The sequence below is a fragment of the Bombina bombina genome, chromosome 1, assembly GCF_027579735.1.
Source record: "Bombina bombina isolate aBomBom1 chromosome 1, aBomBom1.pri, whole genome shotgun sequence".
NCBI classification, from domain to species: domain Eukaryota; kingdom Metazoa; phylum Chordata; class Amphibia; order Anura; family Bombinatoridae; genus Bombina; species Bombina bombina.
In genome coordinates this window covers 783427772-783450873 of record NC_069499.1, presented here as the reverse complement: position 1 = coordinate 783450873, position 23102 = coordinate 783427772, and positions in this window count along the sequence as shown.

Genomic DNA, 23102 nt, shown 5'->3' with positions numbered 1-23102 from the left:
ACATCTCTCTATCTCTCTCTCTGTCTCTCTCTCTCTCTCTCTCTCTCTCTCTCTCCCCCCCCTCTTTCTCTCTCCCCCCTTGATCTCTCTCTCCCCCTCTTGATCTCTCTCTCCCCTCTTGATCTCTCTCTCCTCTCTCTTCCTTCTCTCCCCTCTTTTGAGCTGTTTGATCTCTCTCCATGGCCCGCCCCTTCACGCACCTGCACGCTAGGCACCGCCCCCTTTACGAACCTTCACGCTAGGCTCCGCCCCTTCATGGGCCATCCACTAGGCCACGCCCCCACGCACACTCGGTCACGCCCCCACACATGCTCGGCCACGCCCACTTCTGCTTGTGGCAGTCGCCAGATCAGGTAGGAATTTAAGGCCAGGTGTGTTTGACCTTGTGCTGTCTCTACTGCGCATGACAGCTTCAGACAAAACACTTGGCCTTTTTTAGTATAGGATACTTGTTCACATTTGCTGTGATATATTTTGTTTGATAATTACATATCTTGCCACATGTTTGACACTTTCGTATCTGGCCACATGTTTCTAAGTTTTACAACTGACAGAGGTAGTACGGTATACTTTGGGATTTATTGTGATTCTATACATACAGTTTCAATTGGCTGCATTTTGGATGCTAGATATACAGATTAGGGCTATAACTATGCTGATATTTGGACTGTTACAGGACTTGATTGAGCAATATGACATATTATATTAGATCCCCTATAAGAGTAATGAATGATATTTGCACTTTATTCACTGTACACTTACTTTGTTTATTATCTATGTATATTGTGTGTAGGGGATACACCTTATTTATTTATTTATACAACTAGTCCTAAAGCCCGTTCACACGGGCCATTTTTTGCAGTACAGTGGTCCCACCCCTTGTGCTCTCTCCCTCCCCCTCTCTTTTGCTCTCTCTCTCTCTCCCCCATCTCTATTGCGCTTTCTCTCTCCCCTATCTCTTTTGCGCTCTCTCTACCCCATCTCTTTTACGTTCTCTCCCCCCCTCTCTCCCCCATCTCTTTTATGCTCTTTCCCCCCTCTCTCCCCCTCTCTTTTGAGCTCTCTCTCCCCCCCATTACTTTTGCACTCTCTCTCTCCCCTCCTCTTTTGTGCTCTCTCTCCCCCCTCTCTTTTGCGCTCTCTCCCCCCCTCTCTTTTGGGCTCTCTCTCTCCCCCCTCTTTTGCTCTCTCTCTCTCTACCCCCTCTCTTTTGCTCTCTTTCTCTCTCTCCCCCTCTCTTTTGCTCTCTCTCCCCCTCTCTTTTGCATGCTCTCCCTCCCCCCTCTCTTTTGCGCGCTCCCTCTCCCCCTCTATTTTGCACTCTCTCTCTTCCCCTTCTTTTGTGCTCTCCCTCTCTCTTTTGCGCTCTCTCTCCCCTCTCTTTTGGGCTCTCTCTCCCCCTCTATTTTGCTCTCTCTCTCTCCCACATCTCTTTTACGTGCTCTCTCCCCCTCAATTTTGAGCTCTCTCTCTCCCCCTCTCTCTCTCCCCCTCTCCTCTCTCTCTCTCTCCCCTCCTCTCTCTCCCTCTCTCTCCCCTCTCTCTCTCCCCCTCTCTTTTGTTCTCTCTCTCCCCCTCTTTTGCTCTCTCTCTCCCCCCCCTCTCTTTTGCACTCTCTCTCTCTCCCGCTCTTTTTTGTGCTCTCTCTCTCCCCCTCTCTTTTGCACTCTCTCCCCCCTCTCTATTGCGCTCTCTCCCCCCTCTTTGCTCTCTCTCCCCCCTCTCTTTTGTGCTCTCTCTCTCTTCCTCTCTTTTGTGCTCTCTCTCTCTCTCTCTCCCACCTCTCTTCGTGCTCTCTCCCCCTCTCTTTTGCTCTCTCTCTCCCCCATCTCTTTTGCGCTCTTTCTCTCTCCCCCTCTATTTTGTGCTCTCCCTCTCCCCCTCTTTTTGTGCTCTCTCTCTCCCCCATCTCTTTTGCGCTCTCTCCCCCATCTCTTTTACATTCTCTCCCCCCTCTCTCCCCCATCTTTTTTATGCTCTTTCCCCCCTCTCTCCCCCTCTCTTTTGAGCTCTCTCTCACCCCCATCACTTTTGCACTCTCTCTCCCCCCCTCTTTTGTGCTCTCTCTCCCCCCTCTCTTTTGCGCTCTCTCCCCCCCCTCTCTTTTGGGCTCTCTCTCTCCCCCCTCTTTTGCTCTCTCTCTCCCCCCTCTCTTTTGCTCTCTCTCTCTCCCCCTCTCTTTTGCTCTCTCTCCCCCTCTCTTTTGCGTGCTCTCCCTCCCCCCTCTCTTTTGCACGCTCCCTCTCCCCCTCTCTTTTGCACTCTTTCTCTTCCCGCTTTTTTGCGCTCTCCCTCTCTCTTTTGCGCTCTCTCCCCTCTCTTTTGGGCTCTCTCTCCCCCTCTCTTTTGCTCTCTCTCTCCCCCCTCTCTTTTGCGCTCTCTCTCTCCCGCTCTTTTTTGTGCTCTCTCTCTCCCCCTCTCTTTTGCACTCTCTCCCCCCTCTCTATTGCGCTCTCTCCCCCCTCTTTGCTCTCTCTCCCCCCTCTCTTTTGTGCTCTCTCTCTCTTCCTCTCTTTTGTGCTCTCTCTCTGTCTCTCTCCCACCTCTCTTCGTGCTCTCTCCCCCTCTCTTTTGCTCTCTCTCTCCCCCATCTCTTTTGCGCTCTTTCTCTCTCCCCCTCTATTTTGTGCTCTCCCTCTCCCCCTCTTTTTGTGCTCTCTCTCTCCCCCATCTCTTTGGCGCTCTCTCCCCCATCTCTTTTACATTATCTCCCCCCTCTCTCCCCCATCTTTTTTATGCTCTTTCCCCCCTCTCTCCCCCTCTCTTTTGAGCTCTCTCTCACCCCCATCACTTTTGCACTCTCTCTCTCCCCCCTCTTTTGTGCTCTCTCTCCCCCCTCTCTTTTGCGCTCTCTCCCCCCCCTCTCTTTTGGGCTCTCTCTCTCCCCCCTCTTTTGCTCTCTCTCTCCCCCTCTCTTTTGCTCTCTCTCCCCCTCTCTTTTGCGTGCTCTCCCTCCCCCCTCTCTTTTGCACGCTCCCTCTCCCCCTCTCTTTTGCACTCCTTTCTCTTCCCGCTTTTTTGCGCTCTCCCTCTCTCTTTTGCGCTCTCTCCCCTCTCTTTTGGGCTCTCTCTCCCCCTCTCTTTTGCTCTCTCTCCACATCTCTTTTAAGTGCTCTCTCCCCCTCGCTTTTGAGCTCTCTCTCCCCCCTCTCTCTCCCCCTCTCCTCTCTCTCCCCTCCTCTCTCCCCCTCTTTTTCCCCTCTCTCTCTCCCCCTCTCTTTTGTGCTCTCTCTCTCTCCCCATCTTTTGTTTGCTCTCTCTCTCCCCCTCTTTTGCACTCTCTCCCCCTCTCTTTTGCGCTCTCTCTCTCCCCCTCTCTTTTGCCCTCTCCCCCTCTCTATTGCGCTCTCTCCCCCCCTCTTTGCTCTCTCTCTCTCCCCCCTCTCTTTTGTGCTCTCTCTCTCTCTTCCTCTCTTTTGTGCTCTCTCTCTCTCCCACCTCTCTTCGCGCTCTCTCCCCCCTCTCTTTTGCTCTCTCTCTCCCCCATCTCTTTTGCGCTCTTTCTCCCCCTCTCTTTTGAGCTCTCGCTCTCCCCCATCTCTTTTGAGCTCTATCTCTCCCCCATCTCTTGTGTGCTCTCTCTTCCCCCTCTCTTTTGAGCTCTCTCTCTCCCCCCTCTCTCTCTCCCCCTCTCTTTCTCCCTCCCCTCTCTCTCCCCCCACTTTCTCCCCCCACTCTCTCTCTCTCCCCCCTCCTCTCTCTCCCCCCTCCTCTCTCTCTCTCTCTCTCTCTCTCCCCCTCTCCTCTTTCTCTCCCCTCCTCTCCTCTCTCTCTCCCCCCTCCTCTCTCTCTCCCCTCCTCTCTCTCTCTCTCTCTCTCTCTCTCTCTTTCTCCCCCCTCTCTTTTGTGCTCTCTCTCTCCCCTTCTTTTGCTCTCTCTCTCTCCCCCTCTCTTTTGTGCTCTCTCCCCCTTTCTTTTGTGCTCTCCCCCTCTCTCATTTGTGCTCTCCCCCCCTCTCTTTTGTGCTCTCTCTCCCCCTCTCTTTTGTGCTCTCTCTCCCCCCTCTTTTGCTCTCTCTTTCTCCCCCCTCTCTTTTGCGCTCTCTCTCTCCCCCTCTCTTTTGCGCTTTCACCCCCTCTCTTTTGCTCTCTCTCTCCCCCTCTCTTTTGAGCTCTCCCACCCATCTCTTTTGAGCTCTCTCTCTCCCCCTCCTCTCCTCTCCTCTCTCTCCCCTCCTCTCTCTCCCCTCCTCTCTCTCTCCCCCTCTCTGTGGCGATTCCTGTCTGACCTGCTCAGAGCAGGCAGACAGGGTTATGGAGCAGCAGTCTTTAGCAGTCTGAGGACTCGCCAGAAACACGGGTCCACGGGCCCACAATCTCCAAACGGAGCTTGATAAATGGGCCTCAATATTGTTTTATTTATTAATAGTGCAACATGACCAAAAGACAAGATATGGATAACATATTAAGAACGTATGAAAAAACATATGATAGGTGAAATTAGATGGCCTCTCACCATATTGGGTATTCACAAAAGTAGTAGCACTCCATTGTGCTGGTAGTGGCAGACTGAGGAATCACAGTGCCTCAGCTGCAGGATACTATGTGATGTTCCTTTCTCCACCTCCAGTAGAAGAACTATGACTCTCAGGGTGATGATAGCACGATGGAGTGCTGCTACTTTTGTGAGTACCCTATATGGTGGTCATTTTAAATGCAATATTGATAGTACTGATTTGCGGAAAGAGGCGCCTTTCTATTTGTTTGTCTAGAAACGTGATCTAGTAGTATAGTCAGAGATCAAGCTGAGGTTGGCAGCAAGGTAACAAGTTTAAGAACACGTATCAGCCCAAAAGGGTAATCCAGAAGAAAGTTATCATAAAAAATGATATATAGTTCAGGAAAAATACTATAGAATACCTGCCATAGTTCAATATACTGGCCAAGCTATTTGCTGAAAAAGGCAAGAAATAAACACACAGCTAAGCAGCATGAAAAGTATAATATATGAAATGGAGTTGTACAGTCACTCTTCCAGTAATGGTAAGGACAGAATTATATTGTATGATAATGAAAATGTATTTAAAAAAAGAAACACATAATGCATCATTCTGTTTTAACATATGCAATGCCTTATTATACTTACATTCACTCACTGATATTACAAACATTACTTTTTTTGTAAAGCCACATGAAAAATGATGCTTAGGGGCCCATTTATCAAGCTCCATATGGAGCTTGAGGGCCCGTGTTTCTGGTGAGCTGCCAGAAACACCAGTTATGAAGCAGCGGTCTAAAGACATCGCCGCAATTCAACCCAATTGAGAATGATCGGGTTGATTGACACCCCCTGTAGGGGGCGACGTTGCACCACAGCAGCTCTCAAGAACTGCTGGTGCAATTCTGAATATGAAGAGTGTATTGCTCTCCGTATTCAGCGAGGTCCGCACTGTCAGATCAGGTCCGACAGACCTTTGTTAAATATGCCCCTGAGTTATAATTAAAATAATTAAGTTATTTGGTAAATAGAGGAGGGTTTTTGTGACATTTTAGATGCTCAATTCTAAAAGTTTAACAAAATATAACAGTAAAGTCATACTGCAGTAATAAAATACATTAACCCCTTGTACCATATGGACATAGGTACTATGCCAAAAAGTACTTTTCCCAGTGTACTGTTTTGATGTAGTGCCTACTTCCAACACTGTGGTACATGGTGAATTCTCTGCTTTCAGCTTAGACAGCGAAGATTGCATCTAGGACAGAAGATATCTGCCTTCATATAGTAAGAAAACACTGATCGTGTTCCCTTACTATATGAATCCAGATCATCAATAGTTACTAGGAGTGACATTGTCTGTGTCACTCTCTGTAATGATGATCATTGGTGCTGAGTGGGAGGGAAGCGGGTGCACTGGCCCAGTGATGTTGGGTGTAGGAGAAGCGAGTTTCACTACACTACAGAAAAAATATATAAGTGCAGTGGAGATGGAGGGATGAGACCTACAGCTATGTAAAAGATGAGCTGGAGGGTAGAGGGCGACCTTACAATGCAGAAAAAGCATGCAATCTTGGAGTGGGGAGGGTGAAGGGGTCCAGTAAACTACGGAAAAATAATTATTACATAGAAAAAAAATTATATATATATATACTGTATATATATATATATATATATATATATATATATATATATATATACTGTAGTTATGATAGGTAAATTAAAAAAAATGAGGCTCCATTACTGTTTAAATGGAGTGACAGCTAAAATACTAAAAATATTGGATACTTTGGGCAAGTTTTCCTCTGAAGTTCCTGTACTGGAGGTGTTAATATATATGTTTTTGTTTTTTAATTGAGGTTTAATAATAAACTTACAAATAGGAATAGAAAATTCCATGGTTTTACATATCTGTACATAATTGAATAATGTTACACAATGAAGTTGAATAGCCAAAAATAAAAACAAAGAAAACATGAAATGCATACATGGAGAGAAGCGCTCTACCAAGAATGAGCAATAGCTTGTTCTATACTGAGTCACCACCTAGGAGCAGCCCCTTTTAGCCCAGTTCTGCTTTTCACAAATGAAATCTTTCCTGAAGCATATCAGTCTGATCCCGCCAAGTAAGGTCAGTCCAGCCAAGAAATACCAGGCAAATCTCCTTTGAACAAGGAACATGACAATCCCAGACAAACGTTTTGTCCTCCTATAGGCCTCGTCAGTGAGGTGCATCCATATTCCTCTAAGCTTCACTGGGCAAGGAGTCAACATCTACCACCCTTAGGGAGACCTCCCCAGGGTCATAATTCAAATGCATACAAAGAGAGAAGCAATCTATCAGGAACAAACAACAGCTCAATAGCTTGTTCTATGTTGATTCACCATCTAGGAGCAGCCTGGTATTGAGCTGGTTGTTCGTTCCTGTGAGTGCACATCTCTCTGTGTTTATTTAGTCTCCCTAAGGGAAAAAGGGGCAACCAGACATTGACTCCTTGTTCAGTGTGCTTAGAGAAATATGGCTACACCTCACTGACGAGGCCCAATGAAGGCTGAAATGATTGTCTGGGGTTGCTATGTTCCTTTAGAAAGGAATTGCCTGATATTTTGGTGCTAGACTGACCATAAGACGCAGGATCAGACTGATATACTACAGAAAAGTTCTACTCTGTGAAAAGCATTACTGGGCTAAAAAAATCTGCATCCAGGTGGTAAATTGCCATAGAACAGGCTAACAATGGTATTGAGCTGGTTGTTCGTTCCTGTGAGTGCACTTCTCCCTGTGTGTATTTAGTCTCACAAAGAAAATATGTAATAACTAGTGATGTCCCGAACATAAAAATTTGGGTTCGCAAACGGCGAACGCAAACTTCCTCAAATGTTTGCGAACGGGAGAACCGTCATAGACTTCAATAGGCAGGCAATTTTTTTCTGGCCACAATAGTGATGGGAAAGTTGTTTCAAGGGGACTAACACCTGGACTGTGGCATGCCGGAGGGGGATCCATGGCAAAACTCCCATGGAAAATTACATAGTTGATGCAGAGTCTGGTTTTAATCCATAAAGGGCATAAATCACATAACATTCCTAAATTGTTTGGAATAACGTGCTTTAAAACATCAGGTATGATGTTGTATCGATCAGGTAGTGTAAGGGTTACGCCCGCTTCACAGTGACAGACCAAACTCCCGCAGCGGGTACAACATCATCATCATCATCACACCGTACGTCCATGTGTGTAATGCTGCCTGACTGAGACATATCCCTGTTATCTACATCCTCTGGCAATAATGGTTGCACATCACTCATTTCTTCCAACTGATGTGTAAATAACTCCTCTGACACATCAAGTGAAGCGGCTGTGGTGCTAGTGTTGGTGGTGGCGGCAGGCGGGCGAGTGATAACTTGAGAGGTGCCCGAAGATAAGCTGGAGGAGGATGGTGCGTCAAGGTTCCGAGCGGAAGCTGTAGAAGATTGGGTGTCCTGTGTTAGCCAGTCAACTATGTCCTCAGAACTTTTTGAGTTCAGGGTACGTGGCCTCTGAACACTGGGCATTATTCTAGGGTCAAAGGGAATCACAGCACCACGACCACGACGGCCCCTGCGGGGTGGCCTGCCTCTGCCTGTCATTTTTTTTTCGATTAGTGGTACTATGTGTGCAAGCTACTGTGAAAACAGATATGAGTGGCACTGTGCACTGGCAGAAGTTGGCAGAGTAGACGCTGTAGGCCTGACACACACGCTTGCAGACAACTAACTGCTATTCAATCTATTACAGTCAAAATTGTATTTTTTTTTTTAATGTACACTACTGTTACACCAGATATAAGTTGCACTGGTGTGACACTGTGCCCTGTCAGGCCCTGAAACGCACACGCGTGAAAGAAACTGACTGCTATTATTTCACAGTCAAATTTCTAGGTTTTTTTAACCACTTAAGGACCAAGGCCATTTTTCAATTTCTTTCCCTTAAAGGACCAGTCAACACAGTAGATTTGCATAATCAACAAATGCAAGATAACAAGAAAATACAATAGCATTTACTCTGAATTTTAAATAAGTAGTAGATTTTTTTCTAACACATTTCAAAGTTATGTATATTTCCACTCCCCCTGTACCATGTGATTGCAATCAGCCAATCACAAATGCATATACGTATAGTCAGTAAATTCTTGCACATGCTCAGTTGGAGCTTGTGACTAAAAAATTGTAAATATAAAATAATGTGCACATTTTTTTTAATGGCAGTAAATTGGAAAGTTGTTTAAAATTACATGCTGTATCTGAATCATGAAAATTGAATTTGACCTGAGTGTCCCTTTAAGGACCAGGGCTATTTTTACATTTCTGCGGTGTTTGTGTTTAGCTGTAATTTTCCTCTTACTCATTTACTGAACCCACACATATTATATACCGTTTTTCTTGTCACTAAATGGACTTTCTAAATATACCATTATTTTCATCATATCTTATAATTTATTATTAAAAATATTATAAAATATGAGGAAAAAATGGGAAAAAACACTTTTTCTAACTTTGACCCTCAAAATCTGTTACACATCTACAACCACCAAAAAACAACCATGCTAAATAGTTTCTAAATTTTGTCTTGCGTTTAGAAATACCCAATGTTAACATGTTCTTTGCTTTTTTTGCAAGTTATAGGGAAATAAATACAAGAAGCACTTTGCTATTTCAAAACCACTTTTTTTTAAAAAATGAGTGCTAGTTACGATGGAACACTGATATCTGTCAGGAATACCTGAATATCCCTTGACATGTATATATTTTATTTTAGAAGACATCCCAAAGTATTGATCTAGGCCCATTTTGGTATATTTCATGCCACCATTTCACCGCCAAATGCGATCAAATAAAAAAAAAATGTTCACTTTTTCACAAACTTTAGGTTTCTCACAGAAATTATTTACAAACAACTTATGCAATTATGGCATAAATGGTTGTAAATGCTTCTCTGGTATCCCCTTTGTTCAGAAATAGCAGACTTATATGGCTTTTTGGTAATTAGAAGGCTGCTAAATACCACTGCGCACCACACGTGTTTTATGCCCAGCAGTGAAGGGGTTAATTAGGGAGCATGTAGGGAGCTTGTAGAGTTAATTTTAGCTTAAGTGTAGTTTAGTAGACAACCCAAAGTATTGATCTAGGCTCATTTTGGTATATTTCATGCCACCATTTCACCGCCAAATGCGATCAAATTTAAAAAAAACTTAATTTTTTTTGCAATTTTAGGTTTCTCACTGAAATTATTTACAAACAGCTTGTGCAATTATGGCACAAATGGTTGTAAATGCTTCTCTGGGATCCCCTTTGTTCAGAAATAGCAGACATATATGACTTTGGCGTTGCTTTCTGGTAATTAGAAGGCTGCTAAATGCTGCTGCGCATCACACGTGTATTATGGCTAGCAGTGAAGGGGTTAATTAGGTAGTTTGTAGGGAGCTTGCAGGGTTAATTTTAGCTTTAGTGTAGAGATCAGCCTCTCACCTGACAGATCAGACTCCCTGATCCCTCCCAAACAGCTCCCTTCCCTCCCCCAACCCACAATTGTCCCCGCCATCTTAAGTACTGGCAGAAAGTCTGCCAGTACTAAAATAAAAAGTTTTTCATTTTTTATTATTTTTTTAGCATATTTGCATATGCTGTGGTGTATCATCCCCCCTTAGCCCCCAACCTCCCTGATCCCCCCCCAAAACACAGCCAATCGGATTGAACTTCAATCTGATTGGCTGATTCAATCAGCCAATCAGATTTTTCCTACCTTAATTCCAATTGGCTGATAGAATCCTATCAGCCAATCGGAATTCGAGGGACGCCATCTTGGATGACGTCACTTAAAGGAACCTTCATTCGTCGTCTAGTCATCGGTGGAAGAAGATGGCTCCACGTCGGCTCGTCTGAAGATGGCTCCGCTCCGCTCAGGATAGATGAAGATTAAAGACGCCGCCTGGATGATGACTTCGATCGGATGTAAGACTTCTCCAGTGCCCCTTGGATGATGACTTCAATCGGATGTAAGACTTCTTCAGCGCCCCTTGGATGATGACTTCATTCGGATGTAAGACTTCTTCAGCGCCCCTTGGATGATGACTTCGGCCGCTGCGGATGTCCTCTTCTGTTCCATCGGTGGACGGCTGGCTGAAGACGGCTAAAGGTAGGATGATCTTCAGGGGGTTAGTGTTAGGTTTATTTAAGGGGGGTTTGGGTTAGAGTAGGGGTGTGTGGGTGGTGGGATTTAATGTTGGGGGGGTTGTATTTTTATTTTACAGGCAAAAGAGCTGATTTCTTTGGGGCATGCCCCGCAAAAGGCCCTTTTAAGGGCTGGTAAGGTGATAGAGCTGTTAACTTTTTCATGTAGAATAGGGTAGGGCATTTTTTTTATTTTGGGGGGCTTTGTTATTTTATTATGGGGCTTAGATTAGGTGTAAGAAGTTTAAAATTGTAATGTTTTTGAAATGTTTGTAACTTACTTTTTTTTATTTTTGGTACTTTAGTTAGTTTATTTAATTGTATTAATTGTAGTTATTTGTAGGTAATTTATTTAATTAATTTAATGATAGTGTAGTGTTAGGTTTAATTGTAACTTAGGTTAGGATTTATTTTACATGTAATTTTGTATTTCTTTTAGCTAGGTAGTTATTAAATAGTTAATAAATATTTAATAACTATTCTAACTAGCTAAAATAAATACAAAGTTACCTGTAAAATAAATATAAATCCTAAAATAGCTAGAATGTAATTATTAATTATATTGTATCTATATTAGGGTTTATTTTATAGGTAAGTATTTAGTTTTAAATAGGAATAATTTATTTAATGATAGTGTAGTGTTAGGTGTAATTGAAACTTAGGTTAGTTTTTATTTTACAGGTAAATTTGACTTTATTTTATCTAGGTAGCTATTAAATAGTTAATAACTATTTAATAGCTATTCTACCTAGTTAAAATAAATTGCCTGTAAAATAAAAATAAATCCTAAGATAGCTACAATACAATTATTATTTATATTGTAGCTATATTAGGGTTTATTTTAAAGGTAAGTATTTAGTTTTAAATAGGATTAATTTAGTTAATAAGAATACTATTTATTTAGATGTATTTAATTAATATTTAAGTTAGGGGGGTGTTAGGGTTAGGTTTAGGGGTTAATAATTTTATTTTAGTGGCGGTGGTGTAGGGGGGGCAGGATAGGGGTTACTAGGTATAATGTAATTGGCGGTGGACTCCGGGAGTGGCGGTTTAGGGGTTAATACATTGATTATAGTTGCGGCGGGGTCTAGGAGCGGCGGTTTAGGGGTTAATAAGTTTATTAGAGTGGCGGTGGGCTCCGGGAGCGGCGGTTTAGGGGTTAAACACTTTATTTAGTTGCGGCGGTGTAGGGGGGGGGCAGATTAGGGGTGTTTAGACTCGGGGTACATGTTAGGGTGTTAGGTGCAGACATCTCCCATAGGAATCAATGGGATGTCGGGCAGCAGCGAATATGAACTTTCGCTATGCTCAGACTCCCATTGAGGCGGCGGATTTAAAACCAGGTACGTTGGGCCGGAAAAGTGCTGAGCGTACCTGCTAGTCATTTGATAACTAGTAAAAGTAGTCAGATTGTGCCAAACTTGTGTGTGGAACATCTGGAGTGACGTAAGAATCGATCTGTGTCAGACCGAGTCCGGCGGATCGAAGCTTACGTCACAAAATTCTACTTTTGCCGGGCAGCAGGGCTTGATAACTAAAGGAATCAGCCTCGCCACAAATACGCTGCAGAATTCCAGCATATTTGAGGTTGACCGCTTGATAACTAGGGGCCTATGTGTCATAGATATATTATTTAGAGCATATATTCTTAATAAAACATCAATACAAATGACATTCTTGTGAAGATAAAGTAGCATTCTATATAATAAACAAGTTAAATGAAACAGTAAACTAGTCCTTAATAGAACACATACATAAAAAATCCTACCAACATAATACTCAAATGTGAAGAATAGCTTAGTAGCAAAACATAACAGACTCAAAATGACCCCATGCATCAGATAGTAACCATCATGAGGGATTGTAAACTCTAAAACAGAAATAATAGTCAAGCTGATCTTTTCATATTCTACAGCACACACATTAGATACAGAAGGACATTGTGCAGAAACAGTAGGACATTTATGCAGCATCTAGTTGTTTGTGTCTTGAAGTGTCCTGACGCCTTTAATAATATTAAAACAGGTTTGCTGAATCATAGGCAAATGGCTATAGACATCTGCTATAAGTCAATAAATCAAGCCTAGAGTCCCAGAAAAGTGGTGTGGGGAGAAAGTACCTCAGCAGGTTGCATTAATCTGAAGGCCTCCCAAGGCAATAATTCCTCCCAGGTAGGTGACACATTCCCAGGCCAGAGTCTGCAAAGTAACATTTAAGCACAGCTTTCCTGCATTGATATAAAAGAGCTCCATGGGGGAATTTACATAATTCAGTTAGAGGCTGGTCTCACTGACCCCACTGTATTGAGCTTGCCTCCCATGATCTTTACAGTTGCCGGACCTCAGAATAGATGATGACAAGTTTCCTGCATGGCATGCAGACATTGGGCGGTCAATCTCAATATTGTCAACCTGTAAGATCAAACAGGGACCTCTATCTGAGGTCTATGGGGTCTGTAGTTGCCAACCTCCTCTTAAATCATTAGTTGAGATAGACAAAGTCCCACTTCTGTTATCAAATGGCTGGAGTCTCACAAAGGTAGGACCTGAGTTGAAAATCAGATGTCTAGCTTCGAGTAATGAACCCCAATCAATAGAAACTCCTCTGTAATATAGTCTTCTTCCTCCAACATTACATTCTCTACTCCATATGAAAGTCAGCAGACAAGACAAATGTAACATCTGTAGTGTTAGGTTCACCTTGTTCTTCCACCACTGTTTATGTGGCTTCCGGCAAGGTAACACAGTCTTGAAGGCACCAACCAACTGCAACTCCAGCATCTAAAAGTAGCTATTAAAAAGTTGCAGGACTTCTTCCCATCTATCTATTTCCACCATGTTCCACTCTGAATTAGGCAGAATTTGTCTCTTTAGGATAGGTCTGAATTGTTAATGTGCAGAATTGTGTGGCATCCTAAACCCCACGACCAGTCCACCAAATGTAATAAACAGCTATGGCCCTGTTATCAGTATGCTCCACTGATGACCGTGTGGTTTCATTAAAAGACATAGGTCAGGAAACCTTACCCGAGATGTGCTCCCAAAATATTTTAGTGTAGAATTTGGCAAGAATCATTATAGAGGTCCCAATTATAAATGTATACACTATACACATCTTACCAAATAACGCTTGAAATCTATAAAGTAACCAGGCCGCTTCAGTAGTTGGCTCCACCACCCCCATTGATATGATTTTAGAATATTTTTTAAAGGGAAATATAAAGGCTATATTCTAAGCAAACCAAAACTAATAGCAACAGGTTCGCTATGTCATGATAACACTATTAAGGAATTGCTGCTTGCTTTTAAAGGGACATTATACACTCGTTTTTTTCTTTGCATAATTGTTTTGTAGATGATCTATTTATATAGCCCATAAAGTTTTGTTTTTTTGTTTTTAAAAAATGGACAGTTTGCTTATTTTTAAATAACATTGCTCTGATTTTCAAACTCCTAACCAATCCCCAAAGTTTTAGAAGAATGCCAACGTATACACACTCCAGCTTGCTTCAGTATGTGTAAAGGGTCTTTTCATATGCAAAGGAAGTGGGAGGGGGGAAGGGTCTGATATTTTCCATTTGCAGTGGGTGTTCCAGTAACCTTTTAAACAGAAAACTGGAAGCTTCTAAGTAAGTTTTTAAACAGTTTTATACTGGATTTTTATCAGTATCTGTGTATATTATTCTTTATAGTAGTTAAAGGGACACTGAACCCAATTTTTTTTCTTTTGTGATTCAGATAGAGCATGCAATTTTAAGCAACTTTCTATTTTACTCATATTATTACATTTTTTTTACATTCTCTTCGTATTTTTATTTGAAAAGCAAGAATGTAAGTTTAGATGCTGGCCCATTTTTGGTAAACAACCTGGGTTGTCCTTGCTGATTGGACAGCACCAATAAACAAGTGTTGTCTATGGTTCTGATTCTGGACCAAAAATTGGCTGGCTCCTTCGCTTAGGTGCCTTCTCTTTCAAATAAAGATAGCAAGAGAACGAAGAAAAATTGATAATAGGAGAAAATTAGAAAGTTGCTTAAAATTGCATGCTCTATATGAATCACAAAAGAAAAAAATTGGGTTCAGTGTCCCTTTAAATGAAAATTGGTGTATACTGTTACTTTAAGTCTTTTGAGAAATTAATTCATTTTTTGATAAAGTCATCTTTTATAGTCCTAGCTAGGCATATGTTTAATATTGGGAACCAGTTCCAGTTTATATGCTACTTTGAGGATGTATTATTCTGATTTATATTCGCCTTAGTAAATGCACTTATATATTGGACAGTTGTAATTTTTTCTAAGTGTATCTGTGGTTATTTTTATTCAGATAAATATTTAGGTGCTAACCAATTTCCACCCAAGCACTATATATATATATATATATATATATATATATATATATATATATATATATTTATTTATTTATATATATATATATATATATATATATTTATATATACAGTATATATACTAGCTTTTTGTTATACTGTTTAACCCTTATACAAAAAAAAATCATATTAATATGAATATTTTTTATCAGATAGTGTATATATGAGTGTAACACTTTATTTTAATGTACTTATGTTGTGCTTGGTGTTATTATTTTTTTTAACCCTTACACTTTGCGCTAGGTCACTAGGTCACTGACCCAACAAGATCAAATTTTGCTTACACTTGAGCACACACATTTACTTTCAACTTGCAAGTTAGCGCAGTTGCGATATTGCTTATTGCGACCCATGCTAACTTTAGTGCGCCACTTAACCTCACTTTATAAAAACTGCATATTCTATAATCATTGTGTGTGTTACTTCCTGTCATATTCTTAAAGGTAAATACTGGTGCTGGATAGACTTCATGCTAGGGACTGTACTGCACCTAGGCATCTGCATTTACATACATTTTAGAGTTTCAAGGCAGATGTTTGATATCCCTAGTTCACCAGAGGTTTGCTGATTCATTGTTCTGTACACTGATGTAAATTTTCTGTTTACCAATTGCCTGCTTATCTACAGTGGCAATTATACAGCTGTTAGTGAGAATGCAAAAGCAAACCCAATATTTTAAGCTTAACACCCATTGTGTTTATTAGGCTGAAGGAGACGGTATAGATTGCCCCCAAACCCTGCTGCTTTCCCTTGCACCTAGTCATGCACCTGGACATTACCCCTAACCTTGGCATGCCTAGCTTCATCCAAAGGATGCATATGACCCCACATTCAGCATGACCTATCCAATGGAGAACCTGAGACTCCACCCTATGGGCCCCCTTAAATGTATACATGTAAACAGCAGTCCCCAGACTCTTGATCACATGCATGGAGCTTTAATGATAAGTTTTTTTCTGTTCACATTTTTTATAAAAGGCCCACCCCTAATTATCCTTCCACTTTGTGTAATATTGTAATCCCATTAATGTTAAATTATTTAATTATACATTTTTTATTTCAATTTTAATTCTTGGCACTTATCCTATCTTTTTTTGCAATCCATACACTATTTTTTCAATTAAACTACTTATGCACATTTTTTTTTTTAAATACTGTAGTACTGTTTTGTTTAATATATTTACAGAGAGAGACATTGAACATTTTAGTAATTATTTTTACCTAGTCATTTAGATATTAAAATAATAATAAAATAAAACTATTAAGTAAATATAAAAAAAAAACAACTAAACATTATTACATTTAATTAACAGCATTTGTCCAGTGCAGAATATTTAGAAAATCAAGTAGTTTTGTGTGTCTGGATTTCTAAAGTATCCATAAAAACATTGTGTATTTTCCAAAGTTAAAGTCAAACAGAAAGTCCTTATTCTAGTTCACTTACCAGAATTATTAAGAGTTACATGCTGTTCTGTCTTGTCACGCAGTATTGTTTGCTTCAATTACATACTAATTAAATTTAATTGCTATGATGTGGTGCAGCAGATTGTGGGACGGCAGGCAGTGTATGCTGATAAGAACCACAAAGGTCCATTTATAATAACAAATTGCAAATCTTTACCCTTTTCCTCCTTGGCGCAAACAATAGCTTTCTCATATTAGACATACACAATCTTAATGTCTACTAATTTTTCTCAAAATTATTTTTTATTTCAAGTAAACTGAATGTTCTTCTGCATATATATTTCAGTTGACTAACCACTTATTTTAGTATCCAGTACTAGGGATGTGCATGTATTCATAATGTATCATTTGTTAGTGAAAGAAATGTCAAAAATGGCCACAAGCAGTGACATTTGGCTAATATTGGTGCCAAATGTATTAGAGTAAAATTGCAACACACAGGTATCTGGATAAATTCGCTGAATGCAGTAGCCTATATCCATTTACAAATAAATACACATCCCTATCAAGCGCTGTCTCTTTTATAATTCTAGATATTAAATTATGCCCAAAAACATCATAAAAACAGTTATACCATACTTTCACTATTTTTATCTTCACTAATTTCTTGTACTATGTACCATAACTGGGAAAACATGGTATTTAAAATATATCCAGTAAATTTGCTTAATACCCTATAAGTTATCACCAGAATTAAAAGGCTGCTCCTTATAGCATGATATATGGTAGTTGTGTTTTTATTTTTTGCAGATATTTCTAAATAAAGACATTTTTTATATCACTGCATTGAAGTGATGCAAGGTCATCTGGCTACATTGTCATGTAAAAAGAAAGGGAATACTGACAATAAGAAACCCTCACTCTGCCTAATACCAAAAAGGACCTCCCTCCAAAAGTCATGTAACCCAGTTTTGTAGGTCACTCAAATACTTGACTGCTCGTTTCAGGTCAAAGTTGTCTATGAGTTGCTGCTCAGAAACTTCTCCAAAAATCTGTTTCTTACTCAACACTTTGTATATTCAAACATACCTTTTTGCCTATCTTTACCTTTCATTGTAGAAAAGGCTTTGCAAAAGAAAAATCTATTACATAAAGCACATTTGAGAGCTTTGGCTCAAGGTTATAGAGAGAGGCAGCTCACTAGACTCTGTCTTATAGATACCCTTTGGGACAGTATTTTACAAATTATTCACCAGTATAATGTCTTAGAATGTTGCCTATTTATATCACCTATTGATCTCAATATGAGTATCACACATAGCTTCTTTTGGAAAATGAGATATCATTTAGGAGTTGGAGATGATATATGGGACTGGTATTTTTAGATTATACATGATTGGCGTGAGAGACACCAACATAAGTAAGGGGGTGTGAACTATAATATGGAGTAGGTCTGATTGGTTGAACACCATGAAGGAATATGTGACTAAATGTGATTGGCAGAATTTTTGTTTTAATGACTCCATCTGTTAGTTGTAATTTATGCCTGATGAAACCATTAGAACATCAATACAGGGCAGATGTCAAGCCTTGATTTTAATGTATTTCATGGTTGCTCTTAAATAAAAGTTTTTATTTGGAGTTGGGGATCTCCTATTCCTTTAAACTGGTATAGATGGTGACAGACATCGATGGTGGAGAATTGGATACTTGTTTCTAAACTGAGGCAACAGTGAGTCACTGAATATACTTAGACTGCCAATAATAAAATAAAATGGATTATAATATTCATATCAATATAGGGGTTTTCTGACCAATAATGTGTTCCTGAACAATTTCTTTTTTGGGACATATATTTTTTTAAACATCTATTTTTTACTATCCAGAAGAATCTTTTATTGTACTGAGCCGTTGCATTATAACAAGTTTTAAGCTGCTTACATTTCACACTGTTTATTTTATGTTTTGTATTTTTATAAAATACATTATTTAATTAGCTAAAATAATTTATTAAGCTAGCTTTACAATATGAATATAAATGTTTAATGCATATACCCAATGATTTTTAATTTATTATTCAGGGTGACATTTATGTCCTTGTTATGAATTGTATGATAAGTACTTTGGACTGTTTTTATGATCCTTAGAGATCAAAAGAGAAACACATTTATAGATTTATATGTTAAAAGCTAGGTGAATGCGTCTGGAAAAAAAAATCCTGCCATGGCCAAGACTTTTTTTTTTTTACTTTTATTATTGCATGAAATTCATTTAATTTATCAAATCTACAGACCTTAGACGGTTTGCTTGTAAAGGATAAAAACGTATGCAGGAATATGCATTTGTTTCCTTTTAGGTTTCATAAACAACTCACTTTAGATACACATCCTGTTTTTGTGAACAACCTAACATAAATGTGTTAACTAACGACAAATGACAAATGACAAATGATGTAGTACATTCCTGTCTGTTAGAGAAAAAATGTGCAAATGAATGTTCTTAATTCTGATATATTTTGGAGTTCTTACCAAAGGTATTCCAGTCCATGCTGTCTATATGTATTAGTTATTGCACCCACGTTAAACACTTCTGGAACATCTTGGTTTCTCACATTTGGAATGTGTTTATATTCAAAAGCTGTATTTAACATTTTTTTTTTAAAAATAACAAATTACCATTCAACTATAAAAGAGTACTTAATCATAAATGTTTTCATTATTGCTGATGTCTGCTTCATGTTTTTTATTGCAGACTGTTATAGTCTTATTAAAAGCTCAGTTCATGACATGTAGACAGCTTACCCTTTGCATTTTCTATTTTAATTTTTTTGTTACAATTTTATGATGTCCATAAGCTTAACTGCAGTTATGGATAATTATTTTGATAATCATATGTTGTAGGTTGACCTGTATTCAAAACTTACAATTTTCATTTTTATTTCGCTAAATGTTTTTGCTTGTGAAAATATGTTTACTGTTTTGGTTAGATTTGTAGTGCCCACCAAAAAAAAAAAAAAAAGAAAGGAAAACCTCAAAAAGAAATTATGTGCCTCTAAGAAATGTCAAAATGCTTTCAAATATGCTGTTAATGAAAGACTTTGAATACTTTTGTTGAGGGATCTCTAGACATCTCTGAGTTGTGTTTAGTACTTCTTACTCCCCACAATTTAACAAAATTACCGATATACTTAAAAAAAAACCTCTTCATCTGATTCAGAATGATTTAGCATTAACAAAAGTTGCAAAAAATTGTGTCAAAAAAGCTTGTTACTTTAGGGTCTAATTTATCGCCAAGTATGGTTTTGGAAAAAAAACCTTAAAACTTGGCTCCATGCCAGAGGTAACTTCAAATGCCATTTTAAAGATTGTAAGATATGTACAGTAGTTTTAACAGCCACTGAGCTGTTGTTCGTTCCTGGTAGAGCGCTTCTCTCTTTGTATGCAAATTATTATGACCCTGGGGAAGTCTCCCTATGGGTGATGGGGGAAACCAGACGTGGACTCCTTGCCCAGTGTGCTTAGAGGAATGTGGCTGCACCTCACTGACGAGGCCCATAGGAGGCCGAAACGATTGTCTGGGGTTGTCATGTTCCTTGTTCAGAGGAGAATTGCCTGGTATTTCGGGACTGGACTGACCGTACTTGGCAGGAACAGACTGATATACTTCAGGAAAGTTTTTTTCTGTGAAAAGCACACTGGTCTAAAAGAGGCTGATTCCGGGTGGTAAATCGCCATAGAACAAGCCATTGAGCTGTTGTTCGTTCCTGGTAGAGCGCTTCTCTCTTTGTATGCAACCTATATAAACCTATTAACCCCTAAACCGCCATCCCCCACATGGCAAACATCTAAATAAACCTATTAACCCCTAAACCACCATCCCCCACATAGCAACTACTTACATTAAACTATTAACCCCTAAAACTAACACCCCCTAACTTTACCAAACTTAAAATACACCTAAATTAAAGTTAAAATATACTAAAATTACAAAAAATAAAAGAGCTACCATTACAAGAAATAACAAACAAATATTAAAAAAATAAATGAATATTCCTTTACTAATACCAGCCCCCCAAAAAATACCACAACAAGAGGCAGGTAATAGCCCCAAAGCTAACAGTTATTTTACATTAAAAAAAAACAAAAATGTTCCCCTAACATTACAACCCCCCACCCCCAACCCTCCAAAATAAAAAAAAAAATAACTAAAAAAAAACGAATCTACCAAGTGCCCCAATAAGGGTATTCAGCACTTTTACTGTCCAAAATAAAATAAACAAAATCCTCATCTAATAAAAAAAAAAACACCCCCAAAAAAACTATCACTATGCCCCAAATTGGTAATCACCAATGATAGAAACAGAAGTGTTTGGATGCGCCTTTCAAACCCACTCAGGGATTGATATTCAAAAAATGAATGCCACTGCTATTCAATTATAAAAATTATAAGATGTAGGGGTTAAAAAAATGTATATTTGATAATATATAAAATTGAAAGTATATTTGAAAATGTATACAATATTGCACATAGATGTCAAGCTATAATAAAATTCCTTTACTAGTTAATTCATTATTAAAGAACAATAAGACATCAATCAAGTGAAAAACAAGAAACTTCATACATAAGTTATCTCATTCATGAAGAACAATAAAACTTCATAAAAATGGGGGCGTGTCTTAGCAGCCGCCATGTCCAGACGCAAAAACCCAACAGCTCCTGATCCCCTAGAGAGTCTACATAGATTATTTAACTTTCAACTCAAAAACCATACTCCTTTCTCATAGATCTATACTCTTTTCTCATAGATCTAGTTATAGGATGTTCAACTGTACCTACTGACTCTCATTTTATGGGATTGCATCTAAGGATCCACTATAAAGCCTCTCTGTACAGGCGAGGCGGCAGCCTACTCTCATCAAAATATCCCTCCCCCCCCGCATCCACCGGGTGAAAGCAGATCTACCTAGCTGGGATCACTAGGCGGTAGAGGTACTGGTAGCCATTTCAGAGATATCATGCAACAAAGTACAAGCCCTTCTGGGGGCCCTATCTCAGAAGATGGATAATAACTTTGCTCATGTTTAGCAAAAGCCTGCCCTCAACAACACCCGACAACGGACCTGCAAATGACGACCACAATGGCGCAACACATTCAGCAGAATTGTTTACACCCTCTCCCTAATAAGACCGAGATCACCCAACTTGCTTCAGTATCATGGCAGCAATCTCCTATGATTCAACAGAAAGCTACCCAATGGCAACAAAGAGAGAGCGGTTTTGAAGTCATAACTAACTACATCACAAAAGGGACTGAGGGAGCATCTCGGGGGAAACAGCTGCTAGAGCGGGTGGATACGGCCGGCCATCCAAAAAATCGCAAAGAGCCATGCATAGATCCGGTGACGACCGGTGACTTTAACCCCTCTAGATGGTACTCTCCACCAGAAGATGGTGCGATCTTGTGCACAGCCACTTACCCGCACATCTTGTCTCTCTTCCACTCCCCTGGGAGATCCTCTCCCATAGTCACAGATGTGCTCTTGCACAAGCCTGCTCTTCCTCATTCAAGCCTGCTCTTCCTCATTCCCTGACTCTAACGGCTCAGATCCTCCAAGGGATACACTTCCGACAGTGCTGCACCAACTTCTATTCCACCTCAAGTCTTTACTGCATGAAACGGGGACTTCAATTCACCCGATTGGAGATCGGGTAACTCTATTCTGATAGATGCCCTCAAATCCGGGCATACGATCTGCCCCATTATACCATTCAGTCCCTCATGCATTATTGAAGACTTTATTAGTTTGAAAGCATGATACGGGACTAGACTAACTGTCTCTTACTCCTACTTGAACTATAGTTCCCCCATATGTTTTACATGCAGTTTGGTTCTTCATATATGAATGCTGAATCTATAATTTAAGGCTTTGATACAGGATTAGACTGCTAGCTATATAATGCGTTTTCAAATTTTGGTCTATTCTCTCTATTTAATTTTGACAAATGTAACAAGCTGGACAGTACATCTTCCCTCAATATCAATTATAGATGTATTTAGAGTTAAATATATCTTGGGGCTCCTATTGCTTCTATACCCAGGAAAGCTACATAAGGGACATAAACGTTTCTACACATTGGGTCATCAATCCCCAGTTCAATATAAGAGTTTAGCCCCTGTCTTAGCACACATATATTCTATATAGGGCACACTACATATTAGCCTTGGGGTGAATCAGTGTATTACATTTTATTTTATTATATGGTTATTCTAGTATGCAGGTCCCTAGAGCTGAACCTAATTGGGATTTTAGTCCTCCAAGGGCGGGTGTTTCCAGGTGGGATAGCTGCTTTTAGTATCCAGAAAGTATTAATTTAGCTTGTACCGACTAGCTCACGATCAAGTCATGCTCGATAAATGTTCACATATGGCCCAAGAGTTGCCCCTATGTAACTATCATTGAATATTATTTTTGTGTATTAGTTGGTCCAAAAGAGGCAGGCTCAGTTGTTACCACATTGCTATCATATACCTTAAAAAAAAAGGAGACATCATTATAGGTCCAGATATGTTTTTTTTTTTTCTCTCTCTCTCTCTCTTTGAGGTATTAGGTAAAGATAATACTTTTAGAGCAGCAAACTGGTTATAATTATATCTGATTTGTCAC